General features: G+C 40.4%; 2 pseudogenes; one reads left to right on the plus strand and one right to left on the minus strand.

Moving 5' to 3' along the window:
* The window catches only part of LOC117441148 (zinc finger protein 208-like), a 447,659-nt pseudogene that overhangs the window by 393,514 nt on the left and 29,136 nt on the right, over positions 1 to 25,009 (minus strand).
* The window catches only part of LOC117441147 (zinc finger protein 721-like), a 424,075-nt pseudogene that overhangs the window by 302,735 nt on the left and 96,331 nt on the right, over positions 1 to 25,009 (plus strand).

The following is a 25,009-nucleotide window of genomic DNA, read 5'->3' on the forward strand; positions in this document are numbered from 1 at the left end:
TCGGCCCCATACAATCATGGTTCTATCGGACCAGGCCAGGGCTGTGACGTCAACACTCTCGACTGCTGATTGGTCAGAGAGAATCGTCACAAGATCGCGCGAGTTCATCCCTAGCGTCACATATATATTTAGAAGCAAGCTTGCAGCATTTTTATAAACGGAGGAGCTACAAAAATGGCTACGTTTTTTAAGAAAAAGCACACCGTGGTCGACCGAGGAGGTGACGACATTCCTCAATCTCATTGGGGATGATAAAATCCAGCGGGAGCTCGACGGAACAACGCGAAATGTAAAAGTGTTCCAGGATGTCTCTGCACAGATGTCCGAACACGGATTTTCTAGGACTTTCCTGCAGTGTAGGGAAAAACTGAAGAGTGAATATCGCATAATAAAAGACAACAACAACACGAGTGGTGCGGGTCGCAAACAATGGAAGTGGTTCGACTTGTTGGACCAGATTTACGGCCATAGACCGGCCAACGTTGGGAGGGAGGGAGGCCTGGACTCTGCAACGGCTTTACTGGAGTCCCTGCAAGGTATGCTCACTTCTAACAAAGAAGTCTATTTTATCCTTACATTAATGTTCGACAACCTTTTATGGAGCCCCGAAGAGCCACATAGCTAGCTAAGGCAGATAGCCTTAGCTAGAGCTATTGTTTGCTAACACCATATGTGCCATTGTTTATGTATAGTTTTTCTTTTCTATAGTTGTTGTTGCTATTTAGTATTGTGCTGCAGTAGTTTGTGGAATTAACAAGTCATTTTGCTGTTCAAGATGATTACATTGGGACTTGTGAGGAGGAACATTCCCGAACAACGGGTGATGGCAGTGTTCCGTCCACATCGTCATTGAATCCAGAACGGACCCCAGCCGAAGACCCTAACCCGACTCAACCACCAACACCGAGTGCCATCACGACACGTGTGGTTCTAGGTAAGAAATAGGAATGGCAAAACGACTGGAATTGTGTTTTTGTTTTTTTAAACCTTGGATCATCCATCGTCAGTAATTAAAATAAGCTATACCACTGTGTGGAAATGCTCTGTTACAAGTAAAGTCTTAGCTAGTAAGCAGCTAGTACAGTTGTGTGTGACATCCTATCATATACATATATTTATATTCATTATCAACAGGCTGGACATAATGTAATTCACTTTCACAATCATTGTAAACATCTAGGGCCAGAACTTTCTTTAGTTCACCTTACTGTTGTTCTGTTTATACATGTTATTCTTATATCCTTGTGTGACCTGTACCTGTCCTGTGTTTTTTTCCTTATTGCTAATTATTATCTTATTGTCACCCAGGCAAGAGGAAACGAGGAGGAGAGGATCGGGCCCAGCAGGAATTGTTATTGTCCATATTATATTTTCTAGTTAATTTTTAAATTTGTACTTTCTTGTTTATTTATGTTCTTTAAAATGTTCATTTTATTTTTATTTTTACAATGCCATGTATGTTTATGCTGGCTGCAATACAGTTTTTAATTTTGTATTTGTATTGTTTAATGGCATGCCTTGTTGATACACCATTTTTTTTTTATACTGCCATCAATAAAGTAGTTCTTTGACTTATCTTATCTCTTGTTGATAATGAATTGCCCCCAACAGAAAAAAAATCAGATTCACATAATCTTGATTTAGAGAAGATATAAACATACATGAATTTATAAAGCAACAACAAACACCATCAGTTAAGAAAAAGCCCCTTAGTTTTAAGAGATTTAAAGCAAGAAATTGAGTTTGCTAGCTTGAGGTCCTCCTCTAAAACATTATTACATGTTTATTTTGTAATAGTATTAAGAATACATGATAAATACATAACACATGTAGAAATTGCTCAATTGTGTGGAGAATGGGTTAAAAAAACAGCAGTTACTTGCAGATAATGAAAAGGTGAAGGAGAAGAGACAGGATAATAGGTCAGCTCTGGATGTGGAATTAGTAAGAGTGAGTAATGACGTGGGGAAACATTGAGAATGAAAGAGATAATGGCAATAGTGTACTTTGACATTGAAAAAGCGTATGGACTCTGTGTGGAGGGAGGGGCTACTGATCACATGGAGGGAGAATGTTCAATTGGGTAAGGGCCTTTTGAACAGGCAGGATATTTAGAGGAAAGGTTGGATCAGATATTTCCAATTATTCAGAAATAGAAAACGGTATTCCCCAAGGGAGTGCAGTCAGTCCAATATTATTAACATCATGATTAATGACATGTTGACATGCTGAGACTCATGCATCCAATGGGCTCTACACGCAGATGATGGGGCTATGTGGATGAGGGGAAGACATGCCCCATACGTAATGGAGAAGCGAGAGCGATTAAAAAAAGTGGAGAGGTGGTCATATAACTGGATTCAAAATGTCAGAAAGCAAGTCATGCTACATGGTATTTACAAACAAACGCAATATTGATGGCCAACAGCTAACACTCTATGATCGTCCAATGACAAAGGTGAATGAGTTCAAATACTTAGGACTGTGGTTTGATAGCAAATACACATGGGAAATGCATATTAATCAAGTGGAAACACAATGCTAAAAGTATTAAACGTATTGCGAGCTGTAGCTGGATGCAACTGGGGCGCAGACAAACAAGCATTAGTAGACATTTCCAGATCAATGATGAGGTCCACAACAGACTGTGGTTGTATAGCGTATGGAGCAGCAGCAAAAACATCACTTACAAATGGATAGACTACAACAGGGATCACCAACTACATTTGTCCAAGGGCCGAAATGTAACCAATAGACACTATTGCGGGCCAGCGATTTTTATATAGCCCAGAATTTTATAAATAGTATTCAGATTACTTTTGGAATACTTTCTTTTTCCATAACAGATGGGTATGTTTTGGTGAACAGGAGACACTTATTTTACTGTTTTCATGGCTTATCAAGAACTCAAACACAACATCTTGGTGTCATTCTGGACAGCTCTCTCATCTGCACCCCACATAAAAAACATCACCCGGACTGCATTCTTTGTACTGTCTTAAAACCTTTCCTTGGAATATGTTATGAATTGTAAGGTGTCCTTGGGTGCTTTGAAAGGCGCCCTTAAATAGAATGAATTATCATTATTATTTATTATCTGAAACGATGTAATAATTTTTAAAACTTTTTCCAGTCACTTGCCCCATGCATTCAGCAGCAGCAGGCAATTCACTTTGATTTCATCCCGTTATGAAATGTCATCATTTCGACAATAAAGAAATGCTACATAAATGTTATCTTGCACATTTTATCTAACCATCTCCGTTTCTAACTTTCAATATATTTTAAAAGAGATCTCTCTCTCTCATCTGCGTGCGGGGGCGGGGCCTCACAGACACGCTGCATCTCTCTCTCGCTCACAGACAAGCTGCAGCGCTGTGCAGTGTGCACACAGTTCTGCCGGTAATGAATATTACATTTTGTGAGGAAACTTTTCCACCAATAATTCCAATAAGTATTCCAAAATGTATTCACTTCAGGTTTACGAAAGTAACTGTAATCAGATTACTCGTTTTTCAAATGTAACGCCAGCTGAATACAGTTAAGCCTACTTGATGTTTGTATTCTGATTACGTAACGCTGTTATGTTTTCCGTTACAACCCAACCCTGCTTCTTGGCTACTGTCCCGCAGCTCCAGCCTCTCTGTTGGACTCTGTCACAGCGGGGCTACTGCTGTGGTGCGGAGCGCATTAACCAGACTCTTCACAACGAAGGATCACTTCTTCTTCAGGGGAGGGAAGGTTTCGCAGTAGGCAGTCTACTGTCCCGCAGCTGCTGCCTCTCTGTTGGACTCCGGTACTGCACCTTACTCACGAGACGTTGTAAACAAAGAAATGGGTGGGGGGCGAATGCAGTAACCACTCCGCCAACGCCACAGTCACCCCCGTCGTGCGGGCCGCCAGTTGGTGGTCACTGTCATACACCATTTAAGCCCGGGGGAGAAATGCTATCGTACATTAGCATCTACGATCTTTTCTACTTCACGCTATCTGCACAAATGGTTGACATTAACCATTAAAAAGATCAGGCAGTTCAGAGAGAATCAAAGGAAGGCAGGCAGGCAGCTTTGCATGACATTCTCCTGGACGTGATTGTGGTGATAGTCATTAGGCTTGTTTGAGACGCGTTGCGGCTCGCCTCGAAAGTAGACGAGAGTAGCCGATCGCAGCCGGGGGAGGTCTCAAAAAGCTCGCCTGAAGTCGGACAGCCCGGGTTGCATTCCAAGGTTGCGTTCCGATAATCCAAAAATCAGCTCCTAAATTCTAACCCTATCTCCTATTCCTTGACCTCTGAGTGAAACGTCACGGGGTTAAGGGATAGTGGATAGGAGAATTCAAAAGGATTTAGGAGAAGAGACTGCGGTACTTTAGAGAATCCGAATGCACTTTCACTATCCGACGTGTTTTTGATGCGCCAGCGGATGTCATGAATGTGCGTCTGCTGCTGTGGGGAATCTATGGAAACTACAACATGGATGTTCAATAAGAACGAGGGACTACTGTAAACTCATCTAAAGACTCTGCACCGTGCTCTGATGCTGCTGCTTTGCTTTATGAACGTGGACAACAGAGAAACATATTCTTCAGGACCAAAGTTGGAATTGAAATAAAAAAGGAAAGTGAAACTTATGCTCGTCTCTCCCTCCGGTCCACATTAATACAAATGATCCCAATACGTATGATTATGAACTATGAAAATATCTTAAAATCAATACAAATGTATTTATTATAAACGTTAGTCCTTAAAGAGCTTACGAAATGAAGGACAATAGGCTACTGTTCTTATTACGATAATATATTCTTTCACACACACATACGGGTATTGGGCCGAGGGCGACACCGTACTTCCGGTATCCGCCGTTTTACGCGAGGTGCAAGCAGGCCAAGGGTTTAGCCGTACACCGTCTAGGTGTTGCTAAGCTTCCTGTACTGAATATCATAGTCTATTGCCTTAATCAATATCTAGTCAACTCTAAAATACCACATATATGCAATGGCAAGATAATATTATTGTGACAAGTGGGGTATTCACCTGGTGTTTCCAGAAATTAGACGTAGATGCAGCCAAAATCGACGCAGTCTGTAAGGGCAATCCAACAACCCACACAGCTCTAGTTTACGCTGGTAACGACCTAGAGCACACCCCTCAAGTCCAGAGATGTAATCCGAAGACATGCAGCGATTTCTTCGGTTGTTAATTCAGAAAAAAAAACTAGTGCGCTCTGCCTTGCTACGTTAGCTAGCTGTTTATATTTGCACTTCCAGGATATTTGCACCTCCAGGAAAATGGCGTATTTATATATATATTTATATATATATATATGGCGCGTGTTGCATTGTGGGAAGCTTGTGATGTCACTGTGTGTGAAAGAATATACTATTATTAATGGGAAATCATGTCATTCATGACAATATGCCCGCTGTATTTATAAATCGTGGTTTATTACAACTTTCCATGCTCACTTCCGATGTTACACGACCGCTCCGAACAAAACAGCTTTCGCCGGTTAGTGACGTCACGCACGTCGCGAGTAGAACACTTGTTGAATAATACAATACCTCTGTGGCTGATGTCGGACTCTGGAGACAAATTCGAGTGATAGTGAGTCGTCAAGACTCATTTGGCGGAGATCCGATGCGGCAACAGAACACGGACTGGTACACATTTGACTTTAATTAATAGAGATTCTCAATAAATAGTAAATCAATGATAATACATCGTAATGTAGCAGGCAAACTTGGCTCAGGCAACAGAACAGAGACTGATAAATTTGACTAAAATTCATAGAGATTCTCAAAAAATAGTAAATAAATAATAATGACTCCAGCTTAGATACATGCAGCTGGTCAGGCTGTTGTAAATTGACCAGCCAGTAGAAAGTAGGCTGGAATGGTTGGCTGGAGAGGGGTTGTGGACACTTCAGCTGGACAGGATGGCTGGTTTATCCATCTATCACCAGTTTATGTTTAACAATAGTATTAAATATACCCTGCTGGGAGCTTACCAGGATTCCAGGTGACCAGCACACATTAAATACTGGTATGATTATTTAAACAAGAGAACATAAATATATTACAAAGATTCATTGTGTCATGTATTCTGGTATCTACCAAAATAAAGACATTGTATAGTGTTCATAATAGTATTTTAATTTAATAAATAGCTAGTTAATATAATAGAATACACAGTAACAATACAATAATTATACAAATAACATTCCTTCAGAATTCAATATTTAAATGGTAACACTATATATGATAAGAAAAAGGCAACAAAGAAAGTGTTTTTTGTTTTTCCTTGTTCATGTCTATAATGTTTCCCGTTGTGTAGCGTCCAGCCTTTCCCAATCTGGCCTGCACTTCTGTCTGTTGAAGCCACTTCTTGAAGCAAACTGAAAAGAAATGTACAGATATAAGTACACTGTAAAAAGAAAAGTTAACATTTGGGCTGCTGTGGTTGCCAGAACAATACATTACAAATTAGTTGGTTGGCATAGAGTCTAGACGTTACAGTCAACAATTGCTTATGGGGAATTACAATGGCAAAAACAAATAGAGCTAGTGTACACGGTGTAGCTGTATTATCTGGGAAATAGAAGAATCGGATCAGGATTCGGTATTGGCAGACAATCAATATCAAATGAATCGGATCATTATTAGCATCTGATCACCTTTGTCGACTTGCAGCCTAAATACATAGATAACTCCACTCCTCTCATACCACTCTTACCTCTAATGAGCATTGGTAGAACTAGTGTCCGAGTTATAGGGTACAGAGGCCTGTACTACGAAGCCGGTTCAACCTAACCTGGATATGTTTGAGTTAGCCGGTTGGCCTAATCCAAAACATACGTGCTTTCGCTAAACGGTCCTACGACGCGGGTTATCAAGTGGATCGCTCAAGCCAGCCGTGTCCTATCTAGTTAGGTGCGCGTTCACATGAAAGGGGTGGTATCTGGAGCATTCGACCAATCACAAACATGGAGAAGCGTACTGACAGCGCAGCGTCATACTTCCTGAATCAAAAGTCAACTTTAATATTAGTCATATATGAAGTTAAACTTTAAACATCCATGACTTAAACACTTGATCAGGATCAAAGCCACAGAGCTGCACCTGCAAGGTGAACACAGCTGGGAACAGAACAAGTGTTTGAATGCGTACATTAACAGGTTCATGATATCACTGCCCGTCTAACACACCGTCTGACTTTAATTACATTTGACTCGAGTGTTTCCTCAACTTAATGTGTTGCTTAAAATAATACTTCTGCATCCAGTATGTGACACTGAGTGTTGCACGGCCAGATACGGCTCAGCTGACTCAGATCAGGAGATATATGATACATTATGAAGTGATATGCCGCGGACTGTACTTAATGTTACTCTGATCCGGTTACTGATGTTGTGGCAGATATTTAAGTAAGCTTTCTTAACGCTAATGTTCTAATAGTCAGATTGCTCTGAAGATGGAGGTGATATTCTATTCACGTTCACACAGTCGCTGATTTTTGCCGGCCGTCTTTCCTGCAACGGCAATTTAAACTGTATTTCCTTTCTCCTGTAATATGACTTGATCGCTTTAAACTCTGCACACTGAGCTCTGATTGGTCAGCAGGCGGTGCTTTCACTGAGTTGAGCTCTTATTCTGCAACCTAATCTGCTCCGGAGCAGGTAAGCCGCTCAGCATAAGTTACCATGGAGATCTAGCCTGCTAAAAAGAGAACCAGCTTCGTAGGACCGGAAAGACAGAGTTTTCCCTGAAGTTAGCCGGCTAAGCGAAAATCCAGCTTCGTAGTACAGGCCCCAGGACTGACTGAAGACATGTGGAACAGAGGACAGGCATGGTTCCATGTACAGGAAACTGGAACTTTGAACAGGTGTTTTCATCTTTTCTGCCTGAAGATTCACAAGTTCTTGATCAGGTGTTTGATGTGGGCTGGCATGATCCTTTCTGCAGCGATAAATAAAGAAAACAAAGAAAATATTTTTAATAATGGTAATGATGGTAACAACAATAACATTAGTATAATTATGTATATAGCACTTACACAATTGCAAAGTGATTCTCACAACAAAAATAAAGAACAAAACAATATCAACAATAAAAAAACAAATTATTATAGGAATGTTAAGAGACAAATAAATGTTTTTTCAGTCTTTACAATGCACTGTTGGAAATGACCTTCCAAAGGCTAAATTCAAACTCAATACCATAAATAATTGGGTACCAAAGTGCTTTACCTGATTGAACACGCTCCACACGGAGCAGCAACCATCCGGCTCGGCCTTTTGCTGCATATCATCTCCTCCCTCTATCTCTCTCTCTCTGGTGTTAAGTTCCAGTAGATCTCTACTATCCAATAAAACAGAAATTCCCCAAAAAATCATATTAAAAAAGTTAAATACAATGACTTGCTGTTGGCATTGAAATGGATTAGAATCTCACAATTTTCCTGGATGTCAGGAAGGCCAGGGAGTCGTTCCCTTCAAGTCCACAACCAGTCATAGGAGTTCAAATGCAAAGCCTGAACGATGACAAGAGCGAGAGACTTACATTTTACAATTATATTTTTAATTCATACCAGAGCAGTGTGTACAGGCCCTGTACGACATGCAGAGAACAGATCAAATCCCCTGACAGACTCACACACTTTGGTGATGTCCTCATCTGATAATGTTTCATTTTTTAGCAGCAAAGTAACATTACTCAAAGTATATGTCAGACCCAACTCATTTACAGTATGTTTTGCATCTCCTCAATAATGGTCTGTATAGTTGAGTAGAAAAAAACTGTCCCTACAATTTCAGGTAGATTAACACACATTTGTAAGAAAAGTTTACAATGAAGCACACAACCCCTCTTTGTATTAAGCGAGCTGCCACATAAGGTGCAGCTTAACATGCTAACCTTTGGTGAGCTACAGTAAAACTAACTTCATGCTCAACACAAAACCTTTAACGTGCATTACATTGACGATTTTAAACACAACTTGACTCTCTCTACTTGTAAGATAACGTTTAGTTAACTTACCCTTAAATAACTACATCACGTTTTTCAGTGGAAACACAAACTGCAGAAAACGTTAGCTGCTAACTGTTAAGTTAGCAAGGTTGTAAGGTTGAGTTAACGACGACGCTGAAGTTGGCTTCCGATTCAGAGCATCCGATTCGGCAGTTAAGGGGAAAGTTAAGGGACATTTAATTTACAGCGCTGACCGAACAATCCTCCATGTTTTAACCTCTTAAATCGCTGCATAGCAGATTTATTTGGACTGGATTATCCCAGAGTCCAAATATTCTTTATAACACAGTTTGAGATTTGTGAAACCTTTATTCTATTTGTGAAAATACAAACACAGGTGGAAGGCTGAGGTTGCTGCAGCAGGCCAGGATCAGGATCAGAAAGTGAACCTCCCAGCTGGGCAAGCCTTTATGCCTTCTTGAGGCTCCGCCTCGAGATGGGCGGGCACAAACAGGACGACACTCCCAGTACCTGCCAGAGGACAGCAAGGCAGGGAGCACAGACAGGCAGAAGGGGGGAGGGGTAGTCACAACATGTTCTTTTGTTTTGTTTTGTTATTTAACAAAAAAATGAAAGAGATGTTAAAGGAATTCAGGTTCATGAGATAAAGAAAAAGGCTAACCTTCAGTCTTTCATCCACTTTGAACAGCTTCTGCTGCTTTGTCCTAAAGCAAAAATATGAATAGCAATTATTTTTCTAAGAGAGAAGACAGGATTACAATGAACCAACTTTCTCATACCATTGTTACCAAGTGTTATTTTCTAATCTTGCAATGTTTTTCACATTCCAAGCAATAGTACTCAAGATGACATACTGTAATTAGGCAAACAAAGCTTGTTGCTTAAAGTAAACTTGAACAATGCTAGTTATAGACTATATTTAATTTCCTGTTGAAATGTTTTGCCTGCAACTGTAAATACATTACTGTAAGTTTATATAAGTAGGCTATACCTACTTATCTGTTGAATTTTTATTTGCAACAAAAAATTATAATACATTTGAGAAGTAAAGACTTTATTCTTCCTTAATTAGCTGTCCATACTTACCCGATTTGATGAGTGTAGGTCTACTGGTTTCAGATCAGGACCTGGTCTAATGTGGTCAGGATGCGAAAAAAAGCACTGAAATCTCCCTTGTTTGTATTTTCACAAATAGAATAAAGGTTTCACAAATCTGAAACTGATTTCTCCTAAATTCACCAAAAGTTAGCATTCTAACGTAACATAAAGTCAGTGATGTACCTGAACGCGTTCAATGCACGATCGTTCATGAACGCGTTCATATTTTTGGGCGAACGTGAACTGAACGTACTGTATTTCTGCTAGATGAACGTAATTGAGAACGCGTTCATTCTCAGCGCTGTATAACGGCGTTCAAAAGTGCGTTCATTCTCAGCGCTGTATAACGGCGTTCAAAAGTGCGTTCATTCTCAGCACTGTATTATAACGCCGTTCAAAAGTGTGCCAGATTTCATATGCCTTTCAGCCGAAAACCCAGTTAAAACACACCGTAAACAGGCTTCAAAATAATGCGGAGAACCACCCAATCTGGCAACAGCAAGCTGCCTGTGACGCGTACGCCCCTATCACCCCTGGCTGTCGCACTAAAATATACGTCATCAGACTCCTCGCAATAAACAATGTGGAACCGCGGAACCGGCGAGCATTGAATCAATGAATGAATTAGTATGGACGAAGCCGAGAGCAGCTGCAGCAGCACTCGCTCAGAGTCAGATTCTACGGCGTCGGCGTATGAGCATCTAAAAGAGTTTTACGTTAAAGTCAGTACTGACTCAGACGGAAAAGATCTAACGTTTGCCTGTAAACTGTGTCCGCCTGGTTTGAAAAAGCAAGTCCGTACATCGACGACGTCGACAGCAAACCTTAAACGGCACATTGAGAATAAGCACACGACTAGCCTTTCAAGGTATGTGCGAGTGGCGAATAAAAAAGAGCCAAAACCGATCCACTACCACCCAAATGCCATTAACATCGTACAGGAGACAAATAATAGCTCGCAGCAACGTATTGAAAAAATAACTATAAATTAGTTCATTTTTTAAACCATGAACTTTAGTTCAACATTTTGAATTATGAACTATGAACTGAACTCGTTCATTTTAAAATGTGTGAACTGTGAACTGAACTAGTTCATGGAGAAAGTGAACTTTCCCAACACTGCATAAAGTACCGCGACCGCTGTGTGCACCATGTCATCAGAGGTATCGTTGGAAAGCTCCGTCTCTCCTGCACAATCTCATCGGATCCAAATATGGTCATTTCCTTTGTATCAGCAACCAATCGTGAAAGTACAAAAGGGTCTTGAACCAAGAAACGAAATCTCATTGGTTGGTGTCAATTTCTGACGACGTGATTCGTTCAGATGCGTCACGTGGTGTGCTAAAACACTTCCTGGTTAGCTTTCCGCTAGAAATTTAAATCTCAAAATGGCAAAAGAACGGCGAAAAAAACGTTCACAGAGAAGACAACAACAATTGTCACTTGCACGAAGCAAGGTTATACAAAAAACAAATGACCCCGAACATGAAATACCTTCACGCAGTGCGTCGAGGCGCAAGCTGTCATCCAAAGAACCGTAGGGTTTAGCTAGCGCCACACTGCAATCTTTAAAGGTCGTTTTCTCAAAATGAGTTTTTTCTCCTACTCTGAGTCCGACATTTCCATTTCAGTTGCACTTACATACACCAAACCTTCCAGTTATATTCCTATCAATATTATGAAGGCTTTTACAGAAGGGTTTGTTCATATATCATTCATAGCCTGAATTATACAACATTGTATACCTAAAAACATGGCGAAAATTGATATTTTAGGGCTGTTGACAGTATTTTCTGATTTATGGAGTGATAAAAAGAGATATCCAAAATCCCTTCTGTAAAAGCCTTAGATGCTAATATGACTACAAAATGAAACGAGAATTTTGAACCTGGCTTTATCCAAAGTTCAGATTTAGGTTCCTGAAATGTGTTAAAATATGTGCAAATTTAATGAGATAATGACTCATTTGCATATTCAGAAAACTTGTAATACAAGAAACAATTGCCTTATTGTAGGTAATTAACAGGAGAAATGTCTAGCTGATATCTTTAAGTTAAAAAAAATTACCCTATTCACCTGGGGTGTCTCGCCTCTGTTAGACTTAATAAACCATTATAGACCTACATCACTTAGCAACAGCTGCACATGTCTTACAAACCTACATAACATTACAAATAGTCAGAAAATATTATTTACAATATTAATAAAACTAATGAAGACCCTCATTAGAGCAGATACATCCACATTGTCCAAAATGTTACTATGGACATGCATCAAAGTCAGATGTGTCAGTCTCTTCTGTGTCATATGACTCTAGTTGTAGAGGTGGTGGGCTGAGGAGTAGCTGGTGGTCCACTCTTTTTATTGGGTTGTTTGTTGGAGAAAAAAAAATCCAAAATCGTTTTTTGCGCCATTCTAGAAAGTTGTCACTCTGCAGTGTGTGTGTCGCGTCAATTACGTTACTATCTCACGACCTACGACCGAGATGACTCGGATTTTATTTATTTGGAAAATAAATTCAAGCCACCTGACTGATACAAATATATACTATGACTATTATATGCTACTGTATACAGCTCATTTTATTTTAAGTAAAATCATAACTATTTTATGTAGTTTAATCATTTTTATTTAGGTGGTCACTCAGATTTTCAAATGCACACCACTTGCCAACAGGGGGTGCTGCAGCACCCCCAGCACCCCTACTTCCCGCGGCTATGAGTCTAGGTCTAGTGGTTTCAGATCAGGACCTGGTCTAATGTGGTCTACATGTGAAAAAAGCACTGAAATCTCCCTTTTTGTAATTTCCACAAATAGAATGAAGGTTTCACAAATCTGAAACTGTGTAATAAAGAATCTTTAGACTCTCTAGGATAATCCAGTCCAAATAAATCGGCTATGCAGCGATTTAAGAGGTTCAAACACGGAGGATTGTTCGCTCAGCGCTGTAAATTAAATGTCCCTTAACTTTCCCCTTAACTGCCGAATCGGATGCTCTGAATCCGAAGCCAACTTCAGCGTCGTGAGTTAACGTAACGTTGTAAGAAAGCAAAATGAACCTTCGAGAAAGCGTTTACTCTCTCTCCTTAGCGGGCATTGTTGATTGTTCGAAACACGATCTCTCGATGTGCTGCCATCGTCGGTTTCATCGACCCCGGGTTACCTGGTCTAGCAAAAGTCCGCCTCATCCGACGCACTTGTTTTGTTTTGTCTCATTTTTTGGCCACAAAAACATCCCATAACCAGATGTTGAGACGACCCCACATCCCCATACAACATATCGCTTGCCAATTATTCTTGGCGTCTTATTGCTGTGTATCCTTTGTCATAATTTTTGGCCCTTCAATGCATTCAAACGGGACTGAGCTCAGCTGTGTTCTACTCATGACGTCACCGCCGGAAATGGCCAAAGTTGATGTTTCCGGCGCAACGAACGATTGTTACTAACTGACAACTTTTGTATGCTGTTATAATCGTGATTTATTAAAAATAGATCAATAATAAAAAAAATCATATGGCACATTTCACAATACAAATGCAACCTCTATCATATACTAAGCCCACTAACAGGTGCTAAAAGCATTTCGTAAGCTCTTTAAGGCATACTAGTGTTCTTTCCTCCAGTATTTCTTCCACTATGTTTCCGTTACTGTCTGTATGGTTGCTGCCCATAGACTGTTGTGTGCATTGAAATCACCACACCAAACTTCCTTCCTATGTTTATTTTCTGCTTTTTCTTTAAATATATCAGTGGTTAGATTTGGACATGGGTTGTATACTAGTGATGACAGTTTGACACTGAAGCTTCGAGCTTCAACCCTGGACTTCCTATTTCATAGAAGCAGTGCTTCGAAGCTTGCTTCAAATCACGTGACATATGACGTCCGAAGCAGCAACTGCTTCATTTCCTGAATGAATCACTTGACTGGTTCGCGGTCCAATCAGGCGATTCAATGCACTGCCTCGTCTTGATTCCGACTGGTGACAGGTTGAAAGCGTTTCGAATTTGAGCGCTTCAACACTTGATGACCGCTCTAAACAATGCACAATGTGTGGGTATTTGTAGTTTGCGTTGTTTGTATTGCATTTGAATTGTAGTATCATTATAGCAAGCCCGGAAGAAAGATAGGTCGTTCTGGCTCGGGAAACACTTCGAAATGTGGAGAAGTTCTGAACAAAAAGACAATTATCAGTAATATAAAAACAGTTAAATATTTTAAGGAATAGATAGCCCAGTGGGTCGAGCCGGCGGCCCGAATGCGGCGATGTCCTCCGCGCAGCTGGTTCAAAGCCAAAGATGTACTTTTAAATCATTGCTTTTCAACTTTAATACTTTATTGACTGATAAAAGGCCCTCTCCCCCCAAAACAATGTCCAGCACTCTCTAGTCTCTTCTCATTAACCCATTACACACAATTATCAATCTTTAATTGCAAATAGAACATGATATTCAGTCTTAGTGTGTGTGCATCGAATATGTTTCAAGGCAAAGATACGATAAACCCACTGCAGCCTTGCAACTTCGCCAGGAGAGGTCGCTGTACCTGAAGCTTCGAGACATGAACCTATTTCCGACACAATTGTTCCAAGTGGTTCGATGCTTCATTCAAAGCTTAATTTTGCCATCACTAAATGGCACCGCCTCGGCCATATCCTAGATTTGGACATGGGTTGTATAAATTGATTATCCTAATGTCATCTTGTTTTCTAGGGTTGCAGATGTCCACTATAATACAGTCTATACCATCAGGAGATTGCACCTCCCTATATGCCACACTATCTTTGAGAAATTACTGCAGGATCTCAGGTCTGCAAAGTGGACAGGTAGGCGAGAAAGGCTTTTTTGAGTCTCAGAGACCAAGGTCCTGTACACTTCGCATACATTGACTGCACGACTTCAGGTCTGTAATGTGGACAGTACACCTCAAATACATCACTACACAACCTGGGGTATTTGAAGATAAGGGAATGACATGTTTATAATATTCTGCAAAACACAACAAATATGCAGGGTGACGAGTCTGTTTCTAAGGCCATTTTATTTCTGGTAGTCTGATCATTTCAACAAGAGAATAGAATCAAACTGAAAACATCGTAAATATGTTCCAGATACATGAAGCATGTGAACAGTGAAACTCGCTCATGGACTTTAAGGTGAATACTTTAAGAAAAGGTTTTCCCACACTCTTTGTAGGAGCCATTTTATGGGTGTTGTTGGTGTCTCAGTTTACCTTATTTATATGTATAGTGCAATATTATTTTAGAACACTTGGTGGCAGGGTTTATAAAAAGGGATCATAGGTCACAGGAGAGGAAGAGGACACAGGAGGAAGAGCATACCGATTCTACCAGACGGCCAGCCAGCCCCAGCAGATGCTCATACTACAACTATTGACACCGTGTACTTAAACCTTGGTATGTAAAGCAATAACACATCATTCTAAAACTGCAGCAAAAGACCGGAACTTCATATGTTTGTGTCTGCGTCAGGATCACTCTAAACCCTCCTGTGAAGTAATGGCAAAAAGATATAGGACACTGGAACATTTAAACTGCCATTACATTATGTAGAATCACACTCTATGAGTGAAACTGGACAATAAGAAACATATCGCATTGGATTAAGGATCGTTTTCACCGGACAAACAATTGGATTACTTCACAACTGACACCATCATCCCGGATCAGCTGGACAACACGCCACAATCAGCTGGAGATTGTCACCACCTGCGCTCATCAAGACGCGAAAGGAGAGGCCGAGAGCCAAGGCTGGGAAAGCGGCCGGGTATGAGCAGCATTCAAACTGGATCGTATATTGGAATCATAAGCTGCATCGGACAATGGCTTGGATTTAATGCTGCAATAAGCAGAAGGACAGCCAGAAAACGAAACTTAAAGGAACAGTGAACATTATGCCTGTCAATTATGACTTTACGTCAACAGATGGCGCTGTTGGGATGGGATCTGTAATGGAAAAAAGGATTACCCAACACAAGGCCAATAGATGGGAATTGTAAACTGTGAAAAAACAAAATATGCTAAATTGCGGCTCCTACACTCCACTATGGTTTTTCTCCTGAGTGAACAAGAAGATGTCTTTTGAGACCACTTGATGTAGTGAACGTTTTCCCACACTCTTCACACCAGTACGGTTTTTCTCCAGTGTGAATACGGTGATGTGATTTGAGAGCACCCGATGTAGTGAAAGTTGTCCCACACTCTTCATAGCTGTAAGGTTTTTCTCCAGTATGAATACGTTGATGTGATTTGAGAGCACTTGATTGAGTGAACGTTTTCCCACACTCTTCACACCAGTACGGTTTTTCTCCAGTGTGAATACGGTGATGTGTTTTGAGATCACATGAGTGAAAGTTGTCCCACACTCTTCACAGCTGTAAGGTTTTTTTCCAGTATGAATACGTTGATGTGATTTGAGAGCACTTGATTGAGTGAACGTTTTCCCACACTCTTCACACCAGTACGGTTTTTCTCCAGTGTGAATACATTGATGTATTTTGAGATCACCTGATTGAGTGAAAGTTGTCCCACACTCTTCACAGCTGTAAGGTTTTTCTCCAGTATGAATACGTTGATGTGATTTGAGAGCACTTGATTGAGTGAAAGTTGTCCCACACTCTTCACAGTTGTAAGGTTTTTCTCCCGTGTGAATACGGTGATGTGTTTTGAGATTACTTGATGTAGTGAAAGTTGTTCCACACTCTTCACAGCTGTAAGGTTTTTCTCTGAATACTCAGGTGGCTCTTTAAATTTCCAGATGTTGTAAAGGATTTGTCACATTGCTGACAGCTGTGACGTCTCTCTCTTCCTTTCGGTTTCTAGAACAGACAGACAGAGAAAGAGAGAAAGTCAATCTAAAAAGTTAACACAATAAAAACTCACTTAAAGTGGACCTATCATGCTATATTTGAACAATATATTGTAGGGCCATACCTATATAAATATAGTTTTTTTTTCAAAATACCAAAAAGGTCCTGCATTTTAGCCACGCCTCATTTCACTCTATTTGCTCTTTCCAGCACTGTTTTTGCAGGGGGCTGATTCTGTGAGCTGCAGCTGACCACGCACCCCTGCAGGAGAGGGGAGCATGCTCTGAGATCAGCTGCTGGGCTGCAGCGGGGAGAAGAGGGGGAGAAAAAGAGATCTCCGTCCACCTTGTTTTATTCTTATAGAAGTAAGAAGAGAAGTAACGGGGCAGAAAATATGGGATTAGTTTAGCAAAAGCAAAACTAGCAAAACTATGAGTTTAAAAAAAATAAAAATAAGTCGAGCAAAATAAAATAAATTTCAAAAATAAATGTGTGTAATCATGTAAACTATAAGTATTTTTTCTTTGTTTTAACATAGGTTCTTGTTTCTTCTTTCTCAATGATCTTGCTCTCGCTCCATCTCTTCTCTTTTGCGCCCCCTCATTTTTTGTTTGAGATTCTGACACAAACCTCCCAGGTGGGCGGGACTTTCAGGGGTGCATCCCCATTGGCTACTCAGTTTTTGAGTGACAGCCCAGTCTTCCAGCGATTGTACAGTGCAGGCAGCTGCGGTGCGGTAGCTAGCTGAGCGTGGCCAGAAGAACCAGCATTTCAATTATTATAATACTACAAGTGAAAATATATGTAAGTATTGATCATTTGTGTTGTTTGTGCTATACGGTCTGTTTCTTTATTGTGTTAAGTGAGAAGTAAAACTGTGCTATGAAAGTTAGCTTGTGCTACCAGATCCATAACAATGCAAGCTAAGTAGCCTAACAGTTAGCTACATAGCTAGCAGTGAGTGAGCGTTCAGACACCGGCGCACACAAGGCAAGGCAAGTCTATTTTTATAGCACTTTTCAACACAAGTGCTTTACAAAAAATGAAAGACATTAAGAAAATGGCATTTAAAATCAGTTATTAAAAAGAAAAGCTAATAAAATAAACATTAAAAGAGAAAATACATGGATAAAAGTTACAGTGCATGTATTCTACATGAAAATGTTAGATTCCATTCAAATCTGTTGATTATTCATATCTACCTCAGGCTAGGAATAGTATGTCGAATTTTTAATGCTAAATGTATATCATTTTCTCACAGGATATAGAATGAAACAACACCGGTTTTATCCATTGTGTATGAATGCTTCAGCTCTTCAGACCAACATAGTAAGATGTGAGCATGCTCCTAATTGTGTTGGTATGCAGCCTAGGTCTGGTCTGTTTAATAAAGCAAATCTGCCACTTTTATATTTCAGAATTTGTTCAATTAAAGCAGTCTTTAATTGAACAAAGAAAAAAGACTTATAGTTTACATGATTACACAAATGATTTGTTTGCAACTTATAGTTTTATTTTTGAAATTTATTTTATTTTGCTTGACTTAGTTTTTTTTATTTTAAACTCATAGTTTTGCTTTATTCTGAGAAAGTGTTGCTTTATCTTTATGATACAAAACTAATCCCATACAGAAACCCTCCTTTTTACGCAGCGGTCCAGGCATAGACATCAAACGGCGACACATATTCAGTGTGCAGTTGCTTTGGCATTAGGGCAGGGATATCTCGATACTTTCCAAGGTTTGACATAATGAATTGTGCTACTTTTAAAGCAAGCAACGATGTTTTCAAATCTGTAATCAAAAAGTTCCTCAAAAACTCTATGGAAGCAGTTCCTGCCATTGCTACGTTAGTTCAAACGGTAACAACGGACTATTTCTCTTAGCGGATGCATGTCAATTTAAATCAATACAACTATTTTCTAAATCCATAAAAGCATTTCAATTAATATTGGGAGTCATATCGTTACTTTGTTGAGAATGTGGCCGTGTGATAAGCGGGATAATGTGCACATTGCATTATGTGCCTTCATGCCGATCTAGATCCCTCCGCTTCGCGTCGGGCTCCTGATCAGCCTGTCGGTGTTCTTTTCCCCATAATGACCGCGTCGCTGCACATTATCCCTTACATATGATTATATAGAGTCATTATTCATTTGTTTTAAAGCAGGAGGCGCAAACGCTTGCCTGGGGGAGGGAGAAAAAGAGCCACAGCGGAGAATAAACAGAAGGGCAACCATGCAAGGGCAGTCTTCTTCGCTGCTTTTGTGGCAGACTACAGCGCCACTTACAGGCCTGGCATATGTACTACAGCCTCTCCAGCGCTTTCGAGCGGCAATGGCCGGCCGTGGCCCAACCTCTCATTCCCCTGATAGATGGAGAATTGACCAATAGCCGTAGCACCACTTTACTGACGTCAGTAAAGTGTTCAAATCTGTATCAGATTTTTTTTTTTTTTAGAGATTTGGGTATGGAGGAAAATAGAGAGGGTTGTGTTTTCTGACACTTGGTGAGTTCCCTGGAACACCGGGGACACATATTCATGTGTAAAAGACGTACGAAAGTGCATTTTGCATGATAGGTCCCCTTTAATATAAACATTGAGTTAACAAAATACTACTTATCAACTGTTTGTGTTTATTATATTTGATACAGTAATACAGCAATATTCTAACCAAAGTATATACCAGAGGTGGGGGACTCGAGTCACATGACTTGACTCGAGTCTAATGAGTTGACTTGCCTAATTTTGGACTTGAGACTTGCTTGCCTAACATTGATAAAAGACTCGACTTGACTTGGTATTCATGACTTGAGACTTATGCTTGAGACAGATGACTCGAAAGGACTTTACTTTTTAAAATAAAATATTTGCATTTGTTTTTGTATTGTACGAAGCCCCTAGAGCAGCGATACTCAACCCGCGTGAGTAGTGATGTTTTTCCTTGCATGGCCTCAGATCTACTTCACATAGTAAACAAGTCTCTTCACTCAGGTGTTTTTCCACAGGCTCTGAAAACTGCAGTCATTAAAGAGCCTGTGACAGCCTCCCAACAACTGTTATGCAATGAAATATTGGGCTACTAGTAATCTCGAACCGTCAGTTTAAAAAAGAAGGTGCAATACCGTTCCGATAAATATCAATAATTTCGAACATCGCGGGGAAATTCCTTCGACTCATTTTGAAGTTTTGGGGGAAGCCGGAAGTGACGTCAATGCGGGAACGCTTCACTGTGCGGCGAGAGAGCCAAACACGGACAAAGTGTGTTGTCATGCGTAGAAATTGTGAATTACTGAGTTTAGGCACGTTAATAACGTTGTAATGAAGTTGACTACAGTATATTCATATTTGTCAGTGCTTTCATGTCAATTCGGCGACATAAACATAGATGATCGTGGTGAAGATGATGATTACATTAGGATTACAAATCGGTAGTGAGAGCTACTGAATTTCCTCCCGTCGGATGTGATATAAAAACAAATCGATTATTTTTGTAGTTGTAAACTCAAGTGGATGAAACTACATTTATTAGTGCTTTCATGTCAATTCGGCGAACATATGATACATTAAATGATCGTGAGGATGATCATTAAAAACAGTTTGTTTGAGCCGGTCTGCATTTCCTGATGAGAAAACAAACCGATGCTTTTTGTAGTTGTAGTACACCAACAACATGGATTAAACGTGTGGTTTTTTTACCACAATGTTGGGGAAATTAATGGATAAAATGCACGGATTATTATTATTATTATTCCCACTCCGATCGGGACACTAGGTCCACCGTTTCCTCGCAGCGAGGCTCCCCCCGTTGACAGTTTACGTGGGCTGGGTGCAGTGGCGGACTGGCCATCGGGACGAATCCCGATGGGCCGGTACCGAAGTGGGCCGGTCGGATAAGTCACTAGCACATCCCCCACTCCCCCCGTTGACAATTTACTAGTGGTACCGAAGTGGGCCGGTCGAGAGTCCCTGCTGATTTTTAGTCCCAGTCCACCACTCGCTACATGACCGCCCATATTGACGCACCTAATTCCTAAACTTCTAACAGATACAACATAAACCGATCCTTCAGCCTCATATGAGCTCTCAGACACGTTCAAAATTAAACTGTCATCGCTGTCTGAGCTTGCTGCTGTGTGCGCCGTCGTGCGTTTACATGCAGATGCTGGGATCCTGAATGGTGCAGCTGGAGCGCTGTGCCCGCAATGACGTCACACATAATTTGGCGGGACTTGAAGAATCCCCGAGAAGATCCAGAAAATGGTCAACATTGAAGGGCAGATTAATGGTTATCAAAGTACAAATATCCAAAATCAGTTCAGTAACGGTTTTCAAGGGGACAATATTTACTCAAATTGATGGGTTTGGATGAGGGGGGAAACTCGTGGCTCTTTAAGTCCCACTTAAAAAAAATTAAAATCTAAAAAAATCTTTAAAAAATATAAAACAAAAACATTGTCAGCAGAATTCATCAACATTTCATTATCACTCACAAGTCACACATCAGTCATCACACACATCAGTCTATTAAGCCGCCCCCCCCCATCCCTCTGAACAACCAATCACAAATTATTTCAGGTTTCGCGCTCTGATTGCAGGTGCGCGAGATAATTGCTCCGTCACACTGGGAAAACTAGCTTACAGCACTATGCAAAAATGGCAAAGGAATATAGGAAACCAAAATATGAAGAGGAATATCGAACGTTTAAAGAGGACTGGGAATCGTCTCCACCGGTTCGGGAAAATGCATCTGCCTGCTTTGTGACAACGTCATTTCACAATTTAAAAGGTCCAATTTGCAGCGCCATCACAAAACACCCGAAGTTCAGTACCGACTTTCCGAAAGGGCGGAAAAGCTGGCGAGACTCAAACAGAACCGAACTGCTCAAAAAAACGTATTCCACACTAATACGAGTGAAAGAGCGACAGAGGCATCCTACAAAATCACACATGAACTGATGAAAAAGATGAAGCCATATACTGATGGAGAAATGGTGAAGGATTGCATACTGCTGGCTTGTTCAACGTTGTTTCCTGAGAAAAAAAGACCTGGAACGAGAGGCAAAACAAATGTAACTGTCTGATTCTACTGTAGCTAGGAGGGCATCAGACATTTCAGAGAACATTGCACATACTCTTAAGGACAAACTGTCATCCGCTGAGTTTGTTGCCTTGCAATGGACGAAAGCTTGGATATCAATGACACGCCACAATTACTCATCTTTATCCGAGCGATCAACAGTAAGTTTGACATTACAGAAGAACTGCTTGACATGGTTTCACTGAACAATGGAACAACGGGCATTGAAATAAAAAATGTTGTGCTGGAAACATTAGAAAAGTTTAACATTGGACCAGAAAAAATCACAGCATTCACAACAGATGGCGCACCGGCGATGCTTGGTAAGAGGAACGGAACCGTGGCTTTGTTGAAAGAAACGCTGAAAAACGGCGGGGTTGCTGCTGAGGGTATTTCCTCATACCATTGTATTGTGCATCAACAAGCCTTGTTTGCTAAGTTCAAATGTCTGAATGAAGTGATGGCAAATCGAAGTGGTTCATTATATCAGGGCCCGTGCAAGAAACCATTTAAATGTTAAACTGCTGTGGGAGGAGTTTGACACTCACTATGGAGATTTGGTTACACACCAAGATCAGATGGCTGTCTGAAGGACGTATGCTTGCACATTTCATGGACCTGCTTGAACTCCTGAAATCCTTGCTGTCTGTTATCTGTTGTTATGGGCAGTGATGATAAGTAAACATGCTGTCATGCACCCCCAATTGCGTCAGCATTTGTAAAACCTAACAAGCTTGTGCTTGTTGGAGTACAGAGGAGCAGGAGTCGCTTTAATAAATAAATGGTGACATCTGTGGTGACCACACACACACATACACTGGGTTACATAATCCACTCATGGAACTACAGTGGGGGGTTTTGTTTCCACATGGACATGTATGTGGATCTCTATATATATTGTGTGCCCTCCTGTCTTCTCTCTCTTTCTTCCCGGACTGCAACCGGACAACATGTAACAAATAAAGTCAACTTTTGTACCTCCATTGCACCGCCTGCGACTCCCTATCTCTCGACACTACACATCTTTCTTTATTATACTGGTGCTCAAAATCAATTCATTTCATGTTGATCTTTGTTATACTTATGAGGGTTACCAGGGGGATACAATTGTGCATATCTAGTTTATTTTGAGAAGACTGCTGTGGTCATGTTAGGTTTGAGGTCTGATATGAGTTATGCATTTAAATCCAGATGATTCAAAATACTCTTCCGTTGAGCAGCTGGTCACTGGACAATAACTCTGGGGTGTGTTAAGAATTTCTGCTGTGTTTCTTTCAGAGTTCATATGGTGGTAAGCTACAGAGCCCTTGGCACTATTTTGTTCTTATAATAATAAAATAATTAAACACTAGGTACATTATTTTGTTTGTTTTTATGCTTTTGACCATACTGCACATAATGTTTTTCTTCATTTTATGCACAACTATTATACAATAAGACAACCCAAGTACCTTAAAGTAATTCATGTAATTTATTTTTACTGAATTTCGTGTTACACATTCACTTATTATTATTCACATATAGATAATTGAAACCGTACACAGATCATTCACTGACGGCTGGTTTAAATCCTGTGGAGGCAACGCTTTCAGGATTAGGAAATGCTTTCCTGATGGCCAGTACAGCGCAACTCGGAATAACACGTCTATTCCCACGGCCAAGTTCTCGTATAGATATGGTTGGATGTCGACAACATACTCCAGATATTGGGTGGCCTCCGACTCAGAATCAGACATGATAGACGAAACTAAGTTGTACTATCGGCGGGAGCCGCTGTGAGCGATAAGCCAGGGTTTGTTTGTTTGGCAACTCTGGTTTGACGCCATTTTGCGGAGGAGCGGCTGAGAAAATAAATCGTCGGACTTGGTGTTGAACAAAATAAATATTGCGCATTGCCAGACGCATATTATCTCCGATTGTAATACTGCAATATCTTAGATAGTGTTGTAGCTATATGATTTCGATTTTACTGGCAATTATAAAAAAACCTTTGCATTTGATCTTTAACAATAATTGTTTGTAACCAAATGTCTCAAAGACAGTGTGTATGTTCTTCTCCAAGGGCCACAGCATTATAACATAACAAGATGTTTTCTTTTCTCGAAGGAGACTTCAGGTTGTCTCAGAGTACAAGTACTGAGGAGTACATATTGACACAAACCTCAATTTCAAAACCCATATAAAAAAGGTCTGCAATAAAGTAAAGTGCAATCTGTCAAATTACAGATACATTAGAAACTTCCTATCATCTGCAGCAGCTAAGCTATACCTTCACTCAATGGTCCTCTCCCACATCAACTACTGTCTGATCAGCTGGTCTAATGCTCACTCTACAGCTCTAAGGCCACTGGAATCACTGTATAAACAAGCACTCAGAACGTCAATCACCATCTGGCAAAGGGACTATCGATGAAAACTAGCCTTTTGGCTAATTCGAGTACTTTTACATGTTTTTAATGTGTTGATTAATGTACACTGTCCCTTGTTTTCAATAGATCAATTCAATGGACCGACTCAGCATGTGACGGAGCCCACGCAAGGGGCGCACTCTGGACTTGATGATCTCAAAGGGTCTGAATATCTCTGAGGTTGTGGTGACTGATGTTGCGCTCTCTGATCATTGCTTTGAGAGCTCTATTTCTGTTCACACAAATGTTCAAAAATAGGTAACCGCAAAGCGATATTTAACTGAAAACACTATGGAAATATTTACTCAGGATGTTTCTTCCACACTTGCCCCTGCTAACATCTCAGTAAATGAGCTAGTAGATCATTTAAATGTTATAGATGCCATTGCTCCAACTAAGGTAAAGGAAGTGACTGGCAAGAAAAGATCTCCATGGAGAAAGGCCATGACCGTGAGAGCAGAAAAAAGAGAGTGTCGAAAAGCTGAACGCAGGTGGAGAAAAACAAATCTCCAGGTTCACTTTGAAATCTATAAAGAGAGACTTGGCTTTTATCATTTGGAATTGTAAATTGCACGACAGTCTTTCTTCTCTGACATCTTTGCCAAAAACAAA

Source organism: Pseudochaenichthys georgianus, unplaced genomic scaffold (assembly GCF_902827115.2).
Source record: "Pseudochaenichthys georgianus unplaced genomic scaffold, fPseGeo1.2 scaffold_151_arrow_ctg1, whole genome shotgun sequence".
Classification (NCBI taxonomy): Eukaryota; Metazoa; Chordata; class Actinopteri; order Perciformes; family Channichthyidae; genus Pseudochaenichthys; species Pseudochaenichthys georgianus.